We start from the raw sequence: 15,816 nt of genomic DNA on the forward strand, positions 1-15,816 counted from the left end.
GTTCTTGTTGACCATTAGTTCATTGGAAAAATCCTTGTGGTCCTTCTTTTTGCGCCATAGGTTGATAGCCTTGTTGTTGGTTATTTTTCCAAGCAAAATTAGGGTGGTTTCGCCACCCAGGGTTATACGTGCTTGAGAAAGAGTTGTTCTTGACAAAGTAGATTGACTGCGGGTTTCGTGGACACTCTTCATCCGAATGCAAATCTCCACATGTAGCACAGCTGGTGCTTGTCTATTCTATCGCGTTGACTTGCCCTCTTTGTGCTTCAGGATTATTTATTGCGATGCCCTGTAACAAATTTATCATCGCATTCATCTGATTTTACAAAGATGCGATGGCACTGTTATTTGCGTTACCTTCTCTGGATTTTTCTCTCTGATCGTTTTCTTACCAATCTTCATGGTTTTTTTGATATGTGATCAAGAATGTTCTTTGCCTCATCATAAGTCTTGTCCAGCAGACCGCCTGCTGCTGCCGCATTGGCAGCTATCTGCAATGCGGGATTTAGCCCATGATATTAATCTCCATTTGGAGGTAGTTTGGAAATCCATTGTGCGGGCAATCGCGAATTAATCTCTTGAACCTCGCCCACGCGTCACTGAGCGATTCGTCTTCTTCTTGTTCAAAATTTGTGATTAACTTCCTCCTTTAGACATTCTCTGTAGGAGGGAAATACTTCTTCATAAACTTCTCCACAACCTATTCCCATGAAGTTATCTCTCCTGGTTCGAGGGAGTATGCCCATTTTCTTGCTTTATCGCATAGTAAAAATGGAAATAGCGTGAGTCAAACTTCTTCAGCGAAAATATTGGGGAACACAAAAGTGTTACAAATTTCAATGAAACGTCGAAAATAGGCGTGCGGATCTTCGTCATGCCGTCCACCGAACTGTCCTGTTGTCTGTATCATCTGTAACATTACCAGCTTCATCTCAAACCTTGTTCCATCCAATGTTGGCCTCATGATTCCTAGGGAGAAATCATACAAGTTTGGTGATGAATAGTCCCAGATGGGTCTATTGCGATCATTCGCAAGTAGGATAGGATTTGCCATTATGTTGTTTACATTTGCGACTTATTCTTCTGGTTGTTCAACCATTTTGTGAGTTCTTCCTTGTTGTCGACGTCTGTTTCTCTATCTTCAGCGAAATGTTCTTTCGATCTCTGGGTTGTAATTGGGCTCAGGAGCGTGTCCTCGCTCATGCGACCCTTGCTTCTTCCTTTACCGAAGGAATGGCAATGCACAAAGGTCGAAAGCTGCAAAGAAAATCAAAGAGGTTTGATGTTAGCGCAATATATACCGTAGTCCTTGTCAACGACGCCAAAAACTTGATGCATGAAATTATGATACGATGGCGTGAGTATGCGATGAACATGCAAGTTTTCCTAACAAGGCCCAAGTATAAACCTTCTTAGGTTTTCTGGTAAGTCCAGGGTCAAACATAGGGACTACTAAGCAGATATACGACAAACACTTTGATTCTATTGTGGTAGTAAAAAACAAATGAAGTGGATAGTGTTTTGATTGAGATTTTTCCTATGCGACATAGTTGAACGTATAGTTGATGAAAGCATAGAGTTACAATAAGTATGCGATGGAGGGGTTGAGAAGGGGTTTAACTAACATTTCCTAAGATTGTGCACAAGTTATGTGATCATGCTACACACAAATATCAATACTACATTTCTCAATGCAAAATGCCATAATTCCTATTTCTAGGACGCACGCGATGTATATGCAAAACAGTCGATAGGACTTATTTTTAAGTCTCTACTCTTGCCTATGCAGTGATGAATGATGCACACATAAAACAAGGTGACCACATACCATCATTCCTATTTCTAGGGCGCATGCGATGTGTAAATAGCAATAGAACTTATGTCTAAGTTTATACTTCTTGCTTATGCGATTCTAATCCGACTCTCTCAAGTCTAGATTCTAATCTGACTCTCTCAAGCTTAGATTCTATCTTTAGACTACTTCTTGCTTATGTCTTGCTTCCCGTGACCGTTTAAATTGCTCTTTGTCACTTCAACTCAATTCTCGTATGTATTCTTGCTCTTGCAAGTGTTGGTCCTCTCTCCTTTGTGTTGCTTTCCGGTAGTCTCTCGATCTGTCCCGGGAGCGATTCTCTTGACTTTTCCTCGCCTCCTTGCTCTCTCCATCCTCTAAGTATATGTATGAGTATGTGCATGAACAGACTAATTACTTTCTCTCAAGTGGCCTTCCGTATTTATAGATTTCAAGGTGAAATAGCTTTTCTTGCTAATGATTACAATGATGGGCGACATTAATTCCCCTATTCTACTGCGTCGTTTAATAGTCACTGAAAGATGGATGTACTTGCTACAATGTGGCTTTTAACAGCTTGTCAACTAAATTCGGAATCGACCGTTATCAGATTTTCATCCCATCATGATTTATTATTTTGTCGCCTTGATGCGAGGTCTTTATGCGGCCACCTTTTTAAAAGACTTATCACGATGGCATGACTTGCGATCGCAACTTTAAGCGCGCTGACGCATTGTGTCCTTGGATCGCAATTTCATATGCGCCATTGCATTGTACCTGCACAAAATAGGTAAATTAGCTGTTTTTATGCGATGAGCACTCGTGATCACAATTCCTTTTAGTTTAGCGCTTTTGGACGTAATATTGCCTATTTTACCATCGCATTCTCTCATTGTTTTACTTATTTGCGCTGTAATAACTTGTATTTCAACTTATCATGTTACCTAAGCAGCCAGTGCAGTTAAAGAAGAATCTGTTATACGAGGAAGAATCGGTAGAGATTCTTGATAAAAAAGAGCAAGGATTGCGGAACAAAACAATACCTTTAGTAAAGGTGTTATGGAGGAATGATGGCATTGAGGAAGCCACATGGAAAGAAGAAGCGAAAATGAGAAGCAAATATCCCCAGTTGTTCAATTGATACCCTTGTAGCAAATTTCGAGGATGAAATTTCTTAAGGGGACGTAATTGTTAAACCCGAACCCTACTTTCCCTAGTGAAATATGTTATTTTTTTAGATTAGTAAAATGAGAGGTTTATTATTTGAGTTATTATGGAATTGTAGGGAAATGGGTAAAGAATAAGGAAACGAATAAGGAAAATCCTTAGGTATTCGACACTTGACTCTCGGGTGTTTATAAGTTAACCTAGCAAGAAGAAATTTTTGGCTAAGTGTTGGCCGTGAAAATAGTGGTGACCATCAAGTAAAATCCATGCATGAGCGAGCAAAGGATCGTGCATCAAGTATGCATGAGCGAGGAAGGATCGTGCATCGAGTCTGCATGAGTAAGGAAAGGATCACGCATCGAGTAAAGGCCATATGTGAGCGAGGAAAGGATCGTGCATCGAGTATGCATGAGCGAGGACAGGATTGTGCATCGAGCTTGCTATCGAGTACCATCGAGTAATTACCAAAATATCATCGAGTAAATGCTATCGAGCATCGAATATGCCATCAAGCATCAAGTTTGCATGAGCGATCAGCCTTAAGCATCGTTTCTGTTTGATGGCCTGACCACAAACAGGGTGTTCATTAAAGGAACACTGATACTTAAGGATATAAAGGTAACGTAGGATAAAATGGTAATTTAACCCAGTTAGTGTTACAAACACTCGTGAAGGACTAACTTACTGTTATTGGTCAATATCCATAGATACAGAAATATATCTGCAGTGTGAGGAGGCAATTATGGGTCTATAGTGGAGTGTATCAACAATTAACGAATATTGATTAACTTGGTTAATGAGTTTAGTCAATTAATTTCATATAATTGGAGCTTCTAAACTATAGATCTATTAGGTCTCGCTGGTAGCTCATAAAGGGTATTGAGGTAATTGAAGTAATTTGAAATGTTGAAATTTACTAAGGGAAAGAATTTAATGTATGGTGATACATTATAATATAAAGTTTATATTTTAATTAAACTTTATAATATAATTTTTTAAAACTTTGATTCAAGATTGATTTATGATAGAATTAAATATTTGAAGGAGTTCAAATATTAAATTTAATATAATAGAATTCATATTAAAACTATAAGTTAAAATTAATTTGCATTAGATGCACATTGAAACTATAGGTAATATGAGAGAAAATAATTGAATGTGATTCAATTATAGTTAAATTAAATATGTGATATTTAATATAATGATTAATTAATCGGAGAATTAATTAATTAATTAATTAATTTAAATTTACTTTAATTAAATTAATTGAAATTAAAAGTATAGGTTATGAGAGATGAATGTAATAAAATATGATTCTAATGCACATTTAATTAAATACGAGATATTTAATTATTATTAATTAATTTGACTAATTAATAGTTATTTGATTTATTTTAATAAATTAAATTTTGATTTAATTTATTTTTAAATTAAATGAATTTATTATTTTTTAATGAAATAAAATAAATTTGATTTAATTTATTAATTAAATAAATAATATATTAATTATAACAAACTCCCTAACGTAAGGAGTTATATGGGAGTGGCAGAGATCCTGAACTTCCTCCTCTCTTTCCAGTTAGTTCTCTATGCATCACAGAATTAGTTTTCTCTCTCTGATTTTTGTTTTCTGATATTTTTTTTCTATAGAAAATTTCCTCCAAGGATCTCACCTCTACCTCACTAGCCCAAGGGGAATATTGGTGAAAACATTTTGGTAGTGTTCACTTGTTTTTGTAGTAGCCCTCTAGAATCGTCAATGAGATGGTGAAGCCCTCTAGAATCGTCAATGAGAGTAAGGGTTTCTAGATTTTATTTCCTCTTTTAAATCGTTATTAAAATTTGAAAATGGTCTGAAATTTTTTCTATCGTGCTTGGGATTTTAACGCAACATACTTTTTCTATAGGCAACTTCTTCAATTTTTGAGGGGATTGTGAAACTCCTAAGGTTCTTCAATTTCTGAGGCAACTTCTTCTACAGTATGACATTGTATTCCTCAGTTAAACTCACCGGCTCAAATTTTTCAAATGTCTTCTTATTTGACAGCATGTCCTTCATGAACTTCACGTAATTTGATATATGTTTCAAAGCATCAACAAACGAAATATTGATGTGAAGTTTTTTGAAGATCTTTAAAACTTTTAAAATTGTTCATGCAATTTATTTTTCTTAAAGCATTAAGGATAAGGGATTTTATTAAGAATAGTAGGTGAAGGATTAGAAATACTCCCTGATTTAGGTGATACAAGAACAACAGTTTCTTTCCTATCAGCACTTTCCCAACTTTTCCTTTTCTTTCATCAATCTCAAGTTACTAGTTCTATAGTAACCTGCTCTTCTTCCTCATCTACCATTGGATTCACAATATTCCTTCTACTTCTCAAATTTATTGCTTTACTTTCTTCCTTGAGGTTCTTCTTAGTACAGCTAGGGAAAAAGCCCTTTTGTAAGGTATTTATTGCAGTAGCCATCTAACTAAGTTGAACTTCAATATTCTGAAAGGCATTCCCGTGACTCCTTACAGTGCTCTCCAAGAAGTTTGTCCTACTCCTTGATTTCTGTATAGATTTTCCAAGCAAATCCTCCATAGATGGTTTCTTCTCAGCATGTGGTTGAGAAGCAGAAAAATCTGGAGGGGCTTGAAAAACTAAGAAGACGGGTGTGATCTTTGAAAGCAGTTAGATCGATGCACATAATTAGCTTGTTTAGGATCAGGTATCTCCCATGATGGGTTTACATTGTGAGTCGCCATCGAAGCAATTGATGGTTGGTTTCCTGTAGACAAATGATTAATTGCATTAGTAAAGGAAGCCAACTATGCTTTTAATGAATTTACCTCATCAAACTCATAGATCTCTGCCACTCTGGATGTGGACTATTCCGATGACCAATTATAACAAGTTGCAACCATATCCTCAAGTAATGCTCGAGCTACTTTCGCAGTTTCAGAGAAGATGGAACCACCTATTGCAGCGTCCAAAATTCTCGTACTGGTCAGACTGCTATAAAATAACTTAACTTAGAGACAGTGAGGGTATCCATACTCGGGATACTTTCACAGCAACTCTTTGTATCTCTCCCAAGCCTTGAACAATTGTTCATTATCTCTTTGCCTAAATGTGCCAATTTCAATTCTCAACCTGCTCGTCTTTTATGGCATATAAAATTTGTTGAGGAAGATTTGAGCCAGTTCTTCCCAATTGGTTATGCTTTCTGGTGTAAGAGACTCTAACCAATCTTTTGCCTTATCCTGCAAAGAAAATGGGAAAATTCTTAAACGAATAGCATCCTAGAAACCCTATTTAATTTTACCATTTCACAAATCTCCAGGAAATCACGAATGTGTTTATGCGGATCCTCATTCAGTGCTCCTACAAATGCACCATCTCACGCCATTTGAATCAAAACAAGCTTTAATTCAAATTTTTTACATTAATTGGAATTTTAGCGATTCTAGGTTTTCACACGGAAACAATCGGCTAGAAAGAATCTATAATAGTCCTCGTGTTAACCTGATCTCTCATTGTTACAAATTCAATTCTCAAGTTCCTTCTGACTCTTCTCAATGTCCGTTCAATTTCTAGATCCAAAAGAAAAATATTAGATCGATGATTCGGTAGCATACACTGGATATTTCAGAAAAATGACGAAAATAAAGTAAAATACAATCAAAATTAAGACTAGCTTCGTCTTCACAATATTAACAAAAAATTATATTGTCAATCCCTGACAATGGCACCAAAAACTTGATGGTGGAATGCAAACATACATATCGTAGTAATAAAATTTCGAATGGGGTATCATCCTCAAGGAATGGATTTGAAGAGTTTTTGAAAGCTATTGTTCATTGCGAGCTAATTTTATTTGGACAACCAACAAGAGAAGTTTCTTGTTGATGCTTAATTAAACAAGAAAACAAGACTGACAATTCGATGAGATAATGAATCTAGGGTGTTGTTTTGCTATGAAATTCCAATCAATTATTAACATATGAATCAGGTCTATGATTAGGATATCTTTTTTCAAGCTCAACCTGTTCTAGCATAACTACGTCAAATTGAATCTCTTCCTCATTGTTATAATCATGTTGCATTGTGTTCCTTCATTTTTAGCCCTATTATTCTCTAATCATTCTCATGCATTATTGAACAATAGTTTAATCACTCGGTTCCAGCCAAACATCTCTTTCTCAAGCAGAAAATTCAGCATTTAATGGCTAATCAAACAAATGAACTCACATGGAGATATTAAAATTCAATCATTATACAATCGATTCAAACATCAATAAACTAATCACATGAATTCGTAGCAATAACAACACCATAGAATTGAAAGGTTTAGTTGCTCAAGTTTCTAAAGAAACAAGATCTAAAGCAGAAACACATCGTGGAAAACAAGAAAGATAGAAAGATAGGTTATGCAATCTCCTTTCACCGCCTTTGTGACACAATCTTGATCTCTAGACTTTCATTGTTGAGTTCCATATCAATCTCAGCAATTAACTCGATAATTCAGATGGTTCTCTCTCAAATAGGTCAAAAATCTCACCAAATTGAGATCCCCCTTTCATCAACGATAGAAAACTCGTTTTATAAGAGCACCCACAACGTCACAACGTTATTTGCAACATTACAACACTTGCAGAAGTGACAGTTGGGTGTCAAGTCATAGCATTGCAACTCTATCAGCAGTGTTGTAACACTGCCCCATTTTCTTTAGCTCTCGAGTCTTCAGTGTAGTGGGGGAGTATAGCTACGCTCCAACCTTACGCTGCCTTGTTTTCAACACTTAGCAAATGATGAACTTACTCCTTCACTTCTCTTTGCATTGGATGGTCTTAGGGTCCTTGTTATTAGACATTTGCACCAATTTTCATCCAAATAAACTCAACTTGCTCTGGTGACTCGATTTTTTGAAATTAACTAATTCAACCACGTCAAATCGCACAAACTAGAAATATTAGCTCCAAATCCAAAGGTAAAAAAAAGCACTTTTTAGGTGCTTTTTAATAACTACTCAAGATTAAGGTCGAGTTACCTACGGTCATCCTATGAATTGTTAATCTCTTCAATTAACAATATTATAAAGAAAGACTAATTATTTCATGATCTAGTCCTATAAAAACTCTTTGTAAAGGATACCCCACTCGCATGTCTCCACATGAACATTGAGGATAAGATCCTTTGTAATACTTACAACTCTTGTAATATTTATAAAGTGAGTCATATCTGTAGTATCACTAGGATAAGGCACCCAATCTTATCCTTATACTACAGACCATTTATGTTATTACTTAAACATTATTCACCTATATGTCAACCACATACAAAATTACATAAAATAACCTCAGATATTAGTTTATTGGATTGAGTTAATACAATCTAAATGTCAAATAAAATAACTCTTTATTTTATTAAGTAAACAATTCGAATATAGTTTACAAACTATGAGAACCACGAGATTTAGAGCACCAACCCTAACATCCTTTACCCACACCTTCTAATAGTTTAACTTTTTGCATTCACTTGCGAGAAACGAATTGGAAGAGTAACAATTGTTATGACTGATTTTTCTAGACTAAAAGGCATGATCGACATAAGTAAAAATAGAAATAATATAGTTAAGAAGATAGCAAGGTTTAGGCTAGAAGTGGCAACTTAATTAGTGTTCGGACTTGGGGATCGATGTCGTTAATTCGACTTCGAACCGAAACAAAAGAAAATTTTAATACCGAACTACTCCTATTACTACAAAGACATAGTAACAGTAGTAAGTCCGAGTCGATTCGTAGAGAAGTGCGATTGGTTTCGTTAAGTTAATTTTCTAACTAGAGCAATAAATTGGAGGTTTTGATGTGGAAAAGATAAATTTGTGAAAAAGTAAAGTGCAATGGATATATAAAACAGTAATGGACTCATTTAGTTCTCGGATCAAATAGCCATTGATTGTAAATTAAATCATTGTTTTCAGCCAAAATATCATATGTTCGAATTATGCATGCATAGCTACCCAATCGATGTGAATTAACTAATAGATACGCCCGAAATCAATTAATCTTAACTGATCAAGTGTACTAATTTGTAGTTAAGGCTGGAAAGTCGTGCCCTAACTAACCTACATGCTCCTAAATGCAATTGGGTCCTTTAGTGGCCATAAAGAACTAGAAACACATGTATTAAGATTCAGGATTCAACTATGTTGATTAAGTGTCAGGAAAGTCGTGTTCAAATAATCAATTTTTTCTTAAATCTAGATTAAACATGCAATGCAAAGATTCATATAACCTAAAACCTAAGCATGCTTATCTAATCTATGCTACAAGGGTAAATTCAAAGCATGGACGATACAAGGATGCGTGCGAGCTTGAATTTAACTAGCGAAGACATGCATTCATGATATGGGCATCAATCCACACATAAAAGAAAATCTAAATTAAACAAAATTTAAGAAAAACATAATCTTGAATTAAAGCATAAAATTAGATGAAAAACTCATCAAGATACAAAGAACGTTCGATCCAAGAACTAAACGAAAGATTACCTCATCGATTCATAGACAAACCAATGGGATACGTTCCAATACATGTTCATAATCCAAAAATAAAATAAAAACTAACCTAAAGATACTGAAAATTCAAGGAAAAGGAAGAAAAATGAAGATTAACTTCGGCCTCCATCGATTTGGCCTCCAAAATTCAGCATAATCCGACCTAGGGTCGAGGAGATATATTTACAGGATTCATCGCAACATTGCAATGTTGGGTTGCACATGCGCTCAGCTTCATGTTCGTCAAAGATCGTATCAGTGTTGCAACGTTGGCCATTCTGTCCACAAGCATTAAGTTGGAGCGTTAAGATGCATTGGGACACTGGCGTTGATTCAACCTCGAAGCGTTGCATTGTTATGGCCACTACCAGAAACTCACTACTTGATGCTCGACAGCTCGATACTTGATCCTCGATCACTCGGTTGCATTTTCTTGATTACTCAATAACCTCTTACTCGATGGTACTCGATGGTACTCGATGGCTACCTCAAACTTGGTGGAACTCGTTGGGATTTTTGTCTTTTCAACTCCTTTGAAGCCCGGATGTTCAAATTAACTCCAAATTACTTCAAATTAACCCTGTTCTTCCCCAAATGATTAATTATACCTCTTGTTCGCTTGATACCTACAAAATAGGGAAATAAACATATAAAATCACACTAACGAGCTCAAATTAAGCTAGGAATATTAGCTCTTCTTGAGAACTAACAATTAGGATCAAAATGGGCCTAGAAAAGAAGGGTTGCTTGAATCATATTTGAATCATATTCAAATGTACATTTCTCTCATAACCTACAGTTGTAATATGAACTTCATTTATATAATTAGGCCACATTTGATAACCAGGTGGTTTTGGATTTTCTTTTATTTTGAAAATTAAGCCTATAGACACTACTTTCACCTCCAAATTTCTTTCTTTGTTATCTATGTTTTACCAATTGTTTAACAAACCATGCTAAATTTTGGAAACTAAAAAAAGTTTCTTTTAAAAACTTGTTTTTTATTTTTGGAATTTGGCTAAGAATTCAACCATTGTACTTAAGAAAAATGAAAATCATTCTAAGAAAGTTAGAAACTAGGCTTAATTTTCAAAAACCAAAAACAAAAAAATGAAATGGTTAGCAACCGGGTCTAAATGAGTAATTATTTGAATCATTTTCCAATACACCAATCTTCTCTTATTACATAGTTTTAATATGATTCTCATCCATATTAAATTATGAATTATTTGAATCATATTCAAATACATTTATTCTCTCATACTATATAGTTCTAATTTGAATCATATTCATACTTTACTATATACTATTGTATCTTCATACATTATAACTTATATTAATTATATCTAATACTAAAATACATTTTTCGTTAATTGATTTGAACACTTTAAATTATTCTTTCGATACTTTGATCCTTGTTAGTTCGTTATGAATAGGGGGACGTTATGGACCTACAAATATAAGCTCTAATGATCTGAGATTAATTAATTAACCTCTTTCAAAATTCTGAATGCGTTGAGGCAATTGTTGTCAAAATCAAATTTTCTGTCAGCCTCCAACAACGCACTCAGTGGTCGTGCTATTTTCGAAAAGTCTTTGACAAAGCGTCTGTAGAATCCGGCATACCCCAAGAAACTTCCTACAGCTTTAACGCTTGTTGGAGGTGGAAGTTTCTCAATTGCTTCTATTTTTGCTTTATCCACCTCCAACCCTGTCTCTTATACACATCTAGATGTGTATAAGAGACAGGCTTTATCCACCTCCAACCCGTCCCGAGAAACCTTGTGCCCCAACACGATGCCCTCCTTAACCATAAAATGGCATTTTTCCCAGTTAAGAATGAGATTCGTCTCTTCGCATCTTTTCAGTATCTTCTCCAGGTTGGCTAGACAAACTTCATAGCTGTGCCCATAGATAGAGAATTCATCCATGAAGATTTCAACAGAGTCCTCAAGATAGTCTAAAAAGATGGCCATCATGCACCTTTGGAGTGCTTGGCGCATTGTAGAGGCCAAATGTCATGCGGCGAAAAGCAAAGATCCCATATGGGCAGGTGAATGTGGTCTTGTCCTGGTCTTCTGAAGCAGTCATAATCTGGTTATACCCGGCATGGCCATCCAGAAAGCAGTAGAAATCATTTCTAGCTAGACAGTCTAGCATTTGGTCAATGAACGGCAAAGGGAAATGATCTTTCTTTATGGCCACTTTCAGCTTGCGGTAGTCCATGCAAATGTGCCACCCAGTGATGGTTCTTTCTGGTATCAACTCATTGTTTTCGTTCGGGACTACCGTCATGCCACCCTTTTTAGGCACACACTGCATGGGGCTGACCCACAGGCTATCTGCTATTGGATAAATAATGCCCGCATCTAACCATTTAATGATCTCCTTTTTAACGACCTCTTTCATTGTAGGATTAAGTCTGCACTGATGTTCGATCATTGCTTTGAGGTCTTCTTCGAGACGAATTCGGTGCATACAGTACGCTGGGCTAATTCCTCGAATGTCGGCAAGCGTCCAGCCAATTGCTCGCACATGTTTCCTCAGAATTCTCATCAACACATTCTCCTAGAATTCATTAAGTTAGGAGAAAATAATTACTGGCAGCTTCTCATTTTGCCCCAAAAATACGTACTTTAAGTGGTTCAGCAGGGTCTTTAATTTCATTGTTGGTGGTTCTACTAAGGACGTTTGCGTTGTTTTTCTTTCTTCTTTTGCTATTGGCTCTTCTGCTTGGTTTGCGATAATCTATTCTTCCTTGCTTGTTTTTGTTATGATCGCATTACAGCAGCAATGGATGTGCTTGCATCTCCTTCTTCATTCCCTTCTCAAACTTTTTTCTTCTTCAATCAATTCCAGTCATCGTCTGAGTCATTGTAGGTCTTCTTCATCAGAAAAATTCATGGCATGATTATGTTGAACTTGAGCTTCTGTCCATTGATACTCAAATGATCTCCCCTTTATGCACATTAATCTGGGCACGACCTGTTGATAAAAATGGTCGCCCCAAGATGATGGGCACATCTTTGTCGGCCTCGTAATCCAAGATGATGAAGTCAGCGGGTAGGATAAATTTTGTCGAATTGGTGATCATCACGTCCTTCACCTTTCCCCTCTAAATGCACCAGAGATCTATCTGCAAGTTGGAGAGTCACGGTCATGGGCGCAAGTTGTCTCTCATTCAGCTATTTAAAGATTGACAGAGGCATCAAGGTTATGCTGGCTCCAAGGTCACATAAAGCTTGCCCGATGTACAGTCCTCCTATGGAGCAAGGTATAGTAAAGCTCCCAAGATCACTCATCTTAGGTGGGATTATTGATTTCGAACTTTACATTAAAGCCACCTTGGAAAACTTACCAGTACCCCTCTTCTTGGTTACCATTTCCTTCAGAAACTTCGCGTATGCAGGCATCTCCTCAATCGCTTCATTGAATTGAATATTAATATGTAATTGTTTTAACATAGACAGAAACTGTTGGTACTATACCTCCTCATTCTTTTTCTTTTCTGAGTCTCTACGAGAAAGGTGGTAACTGCACTCTCACGGTCCCCTCCTCTGTTGGCTTTAAGGGTGATGCAACTTCTGGCTCTATTGCTTCTTTTTCTCCTTCTTTTTCTTGTGTCACCGTAATTTTAGGTTCCAATGCAATGGGAGAAGTACGATTAAGCACCTTCTTTTCTCCCTCCATAGCTTTTCCATTCCGCAATGTCACAACCTGACATTGCTCTTTACCTGATCCCCCTGGGTTGCGTGGGAGTTCTGTTGAACTCGACAGAGCCCCTTGCGGTTTGTTCTTTAGCTCACTTCCAATTTGGCCCATCTGTAATTCTAGATTACGGATGGACGTAGCCTGACTTTGAAGCACAGTTTCGTTTTTCTCTATATATTGCTTGAATAGGATTTTCAGGGAGGAGGATTGTGGCGGTTGCGAGCTACTGGCTTGATTGCTTGTCTGACCGTTATTGCACGGGAAGAATCCAGGTGGCCCTTCTTTATGCGCCACCGGTTGGAAATTTTGTTGCTGATTCTTCCATGTAAAATTGGGGTAGTTTCTCTACTCAGAGTTATAGGTATTAGCAAATGGATTATTTTTCAAAAGTAAATAGATTGTGGATTATGTGGTCATTCTTCCATTGCGTGCCTATCACCGCAAGTCACACACCTTGCTATGTTTTGACTAATTGTGTTGATTTGCCCATTTTGTGGTGTTGGATTGTTGATCGCAATTCCCTGAATTAAGTTCATCATTGCGGTCATCTGATTTTTTAGTGAAGTAATAGCACCATTACTTGCGTCGTTTTCCTTGATTCTTAGTCTCTGATCACTCTCTCTCCAATCCTCGTGGTTCTTAGAGATGCGATCCAAGATGTTCTTAGCCTCGTCATACGTTTTGTCAAGTAAACCACCAGTAGTTGCTGCATTGGCAGCGGTCTGCGAAGCGGGATTTAAACCATGATAAAATATTTCCATCGGAAGGTAGTCTTGCAATCCATTATGTGGACAGTCCCGAACCAACCTCTTAAACCTCGCCCATGCTTCGCTGAGCGATTCGTCCATGTCTTGTTTAAAATTCATGATTAGCTTCCTTCGTCTAGCATTCTCAGTAGGCAGAAAGTATTTCTTCATAAATTTATCTATAACATGTTCCCATGAAGTGATCTCTCCCGGCTCGAAGGAATACGCCCATTTCCTTGCTTGATCACAAAGAGACAATGGGAACAAAGTTAGTCGAACTTCTTCGACAGAGATGTTCAGGAACACAAAAGTATTGCAGATTTCTATAAAGCTACGGAGGTGGGCATGGGGGTCCTCGCCATGCCATCCTCTGAATTATCCTGCAGTCTGGATCATCTGCAGCATCACCGATTTCGAATCGGCTTCTATCAAGGGCAGGCCTCATGATTCCTGGAGAGAAATCATAGAGGTTTGGTGATGCATAGTCCCTAATGGGCTTATTGCGATCGTTTGCCAACAGGATTGGATTCGTAGTTGTTTTCGTTTGGTGCTCCGTTTCCAGGCTGCTCCACCATATCTTCTTTATCTGCCTATTTTTGTTGGCACTCTCTTAATCGTCGTTTGAATGTCCTCTCAATCTTCGGGTCGTAATTCATCAGAGAATGAGAATCTGTAAAGAAATCAGAAAAATTATCGTTACCACACTATTTTGCCAAACTCCCAAGCAACGGCGCCAAAAACTTGATGTGTTATTTTATGATGTAGAATTATGGATGAAATGCGTTGATGGAGTTGCGTTGAACACTCAAATTTTCTCAGTGGAATCCAAGTGTAAACCCCACTGAGGTTCCTAGTAAGTCCAAGGTCGAACTCAAAGACTTGGAAAAACAGGTTGCGGTGGTAATTTTAGGAAAACTTTGCGGTAACCAAATAAATAAATAAGTTGTTAAAGTTGTTGTTTGCGGTAATGGAAATAGACAAATGCGGCGGAGTTCGAAAAGAGTTGATAAAATGGAAGATGCGATGAGTATGTGGTGAACGGGTTGAGAAGGGTTTTGGCTAACACTTCCTAGGATGTGTTCATGTTATGCAATCATGCAACACACATACAATAGTAAACCACCTCTCGGTGCGAATGCTACGGCTTCTAATGCTAGAACGCATGTGATATACTCTTATACACATCTAGATGTGTAGAAGGGCTAGGGCTTCTAATGCTAGAACGCATGTGATATATGCGATAAGTCTATAGGGCCTACACATAAGCCCCTATTCCTATTTATGCGATGATGAAATGACATCCACGCAAATAATGTGACCACATAATATCATACCTATCTCTAGGGTGCATGTGATGCAGGTTGACAAACAGAGCTTATCTCTAAGTCCCTATCTCTTGCTTATGCCGATCTAATCTCGCTCTCTCGAGTCTAGATTCTAACCTAGCTCTCTCGAGTCATTAGGTTCTTTCTTTAGACTTTCTCTCGAGTAGCTCTAAAGAGGTGTTGGGCACAACATAAAACAAGACAACCGCATATGTTGAAGATCCTAGGTCATGTTAACTTAGTTCTTCTTAACCCATTTGATTAGTTTAGCTACTCATGCATGCTAAGAGAGTGAACAGATATAGAATAAAAACTTCCATTGTATAAATATAAAGTTGAAGTACAAAATAACAATGCAAGAAGATAATAAAGTGTCTGGTAACAATCTCTTGCTTCCCAGGCTTTTACACTGTGTTTCTACTCGTGTTCAAAAGATATTCTCTCTCTCGCGAGAGTCGGCCCGCTCTCTGCTTTTACGCCTCAAAGTTCTCTCTCGAGTTGCCCTGAGCAATCTTCCGGCGTCTTGGC

General features: G+C 37.2%; 1 non-coding gene across 1 annotated transcript; it reads left to right on the top strand.

The window, feature by feature from the left end:
- Window positions 1-545: 545 nt before the first annotated feature.
- LOC120068660 lies at window positions 546-651 on the top strand. The gene has a single exon (XR_005479295.1). It is a non-coding gene; the product is annotated as a small nucleolar RNA R71 (small nucleolar RNA).
- The last annotated feature ends 15,165 nt before the right edge of the window (window positions 652-15,816 follow it).

The sequence above is a fragment of the Benincasa hispida genome, chromosome 12, assembly GCF_009727055.1.
Source record: "Benincasa hispida cultivar B227 chromosome 12, ASM972705v1, whole genome shotgun sequence".
Classification (NCBI taxonomy): Eukaryota; Viridiplantae; Streptophyta; class Magnoliopsida; order Cucurbitales; family Cucurbitaceae; genus Benincasa; species Benincasa hispida.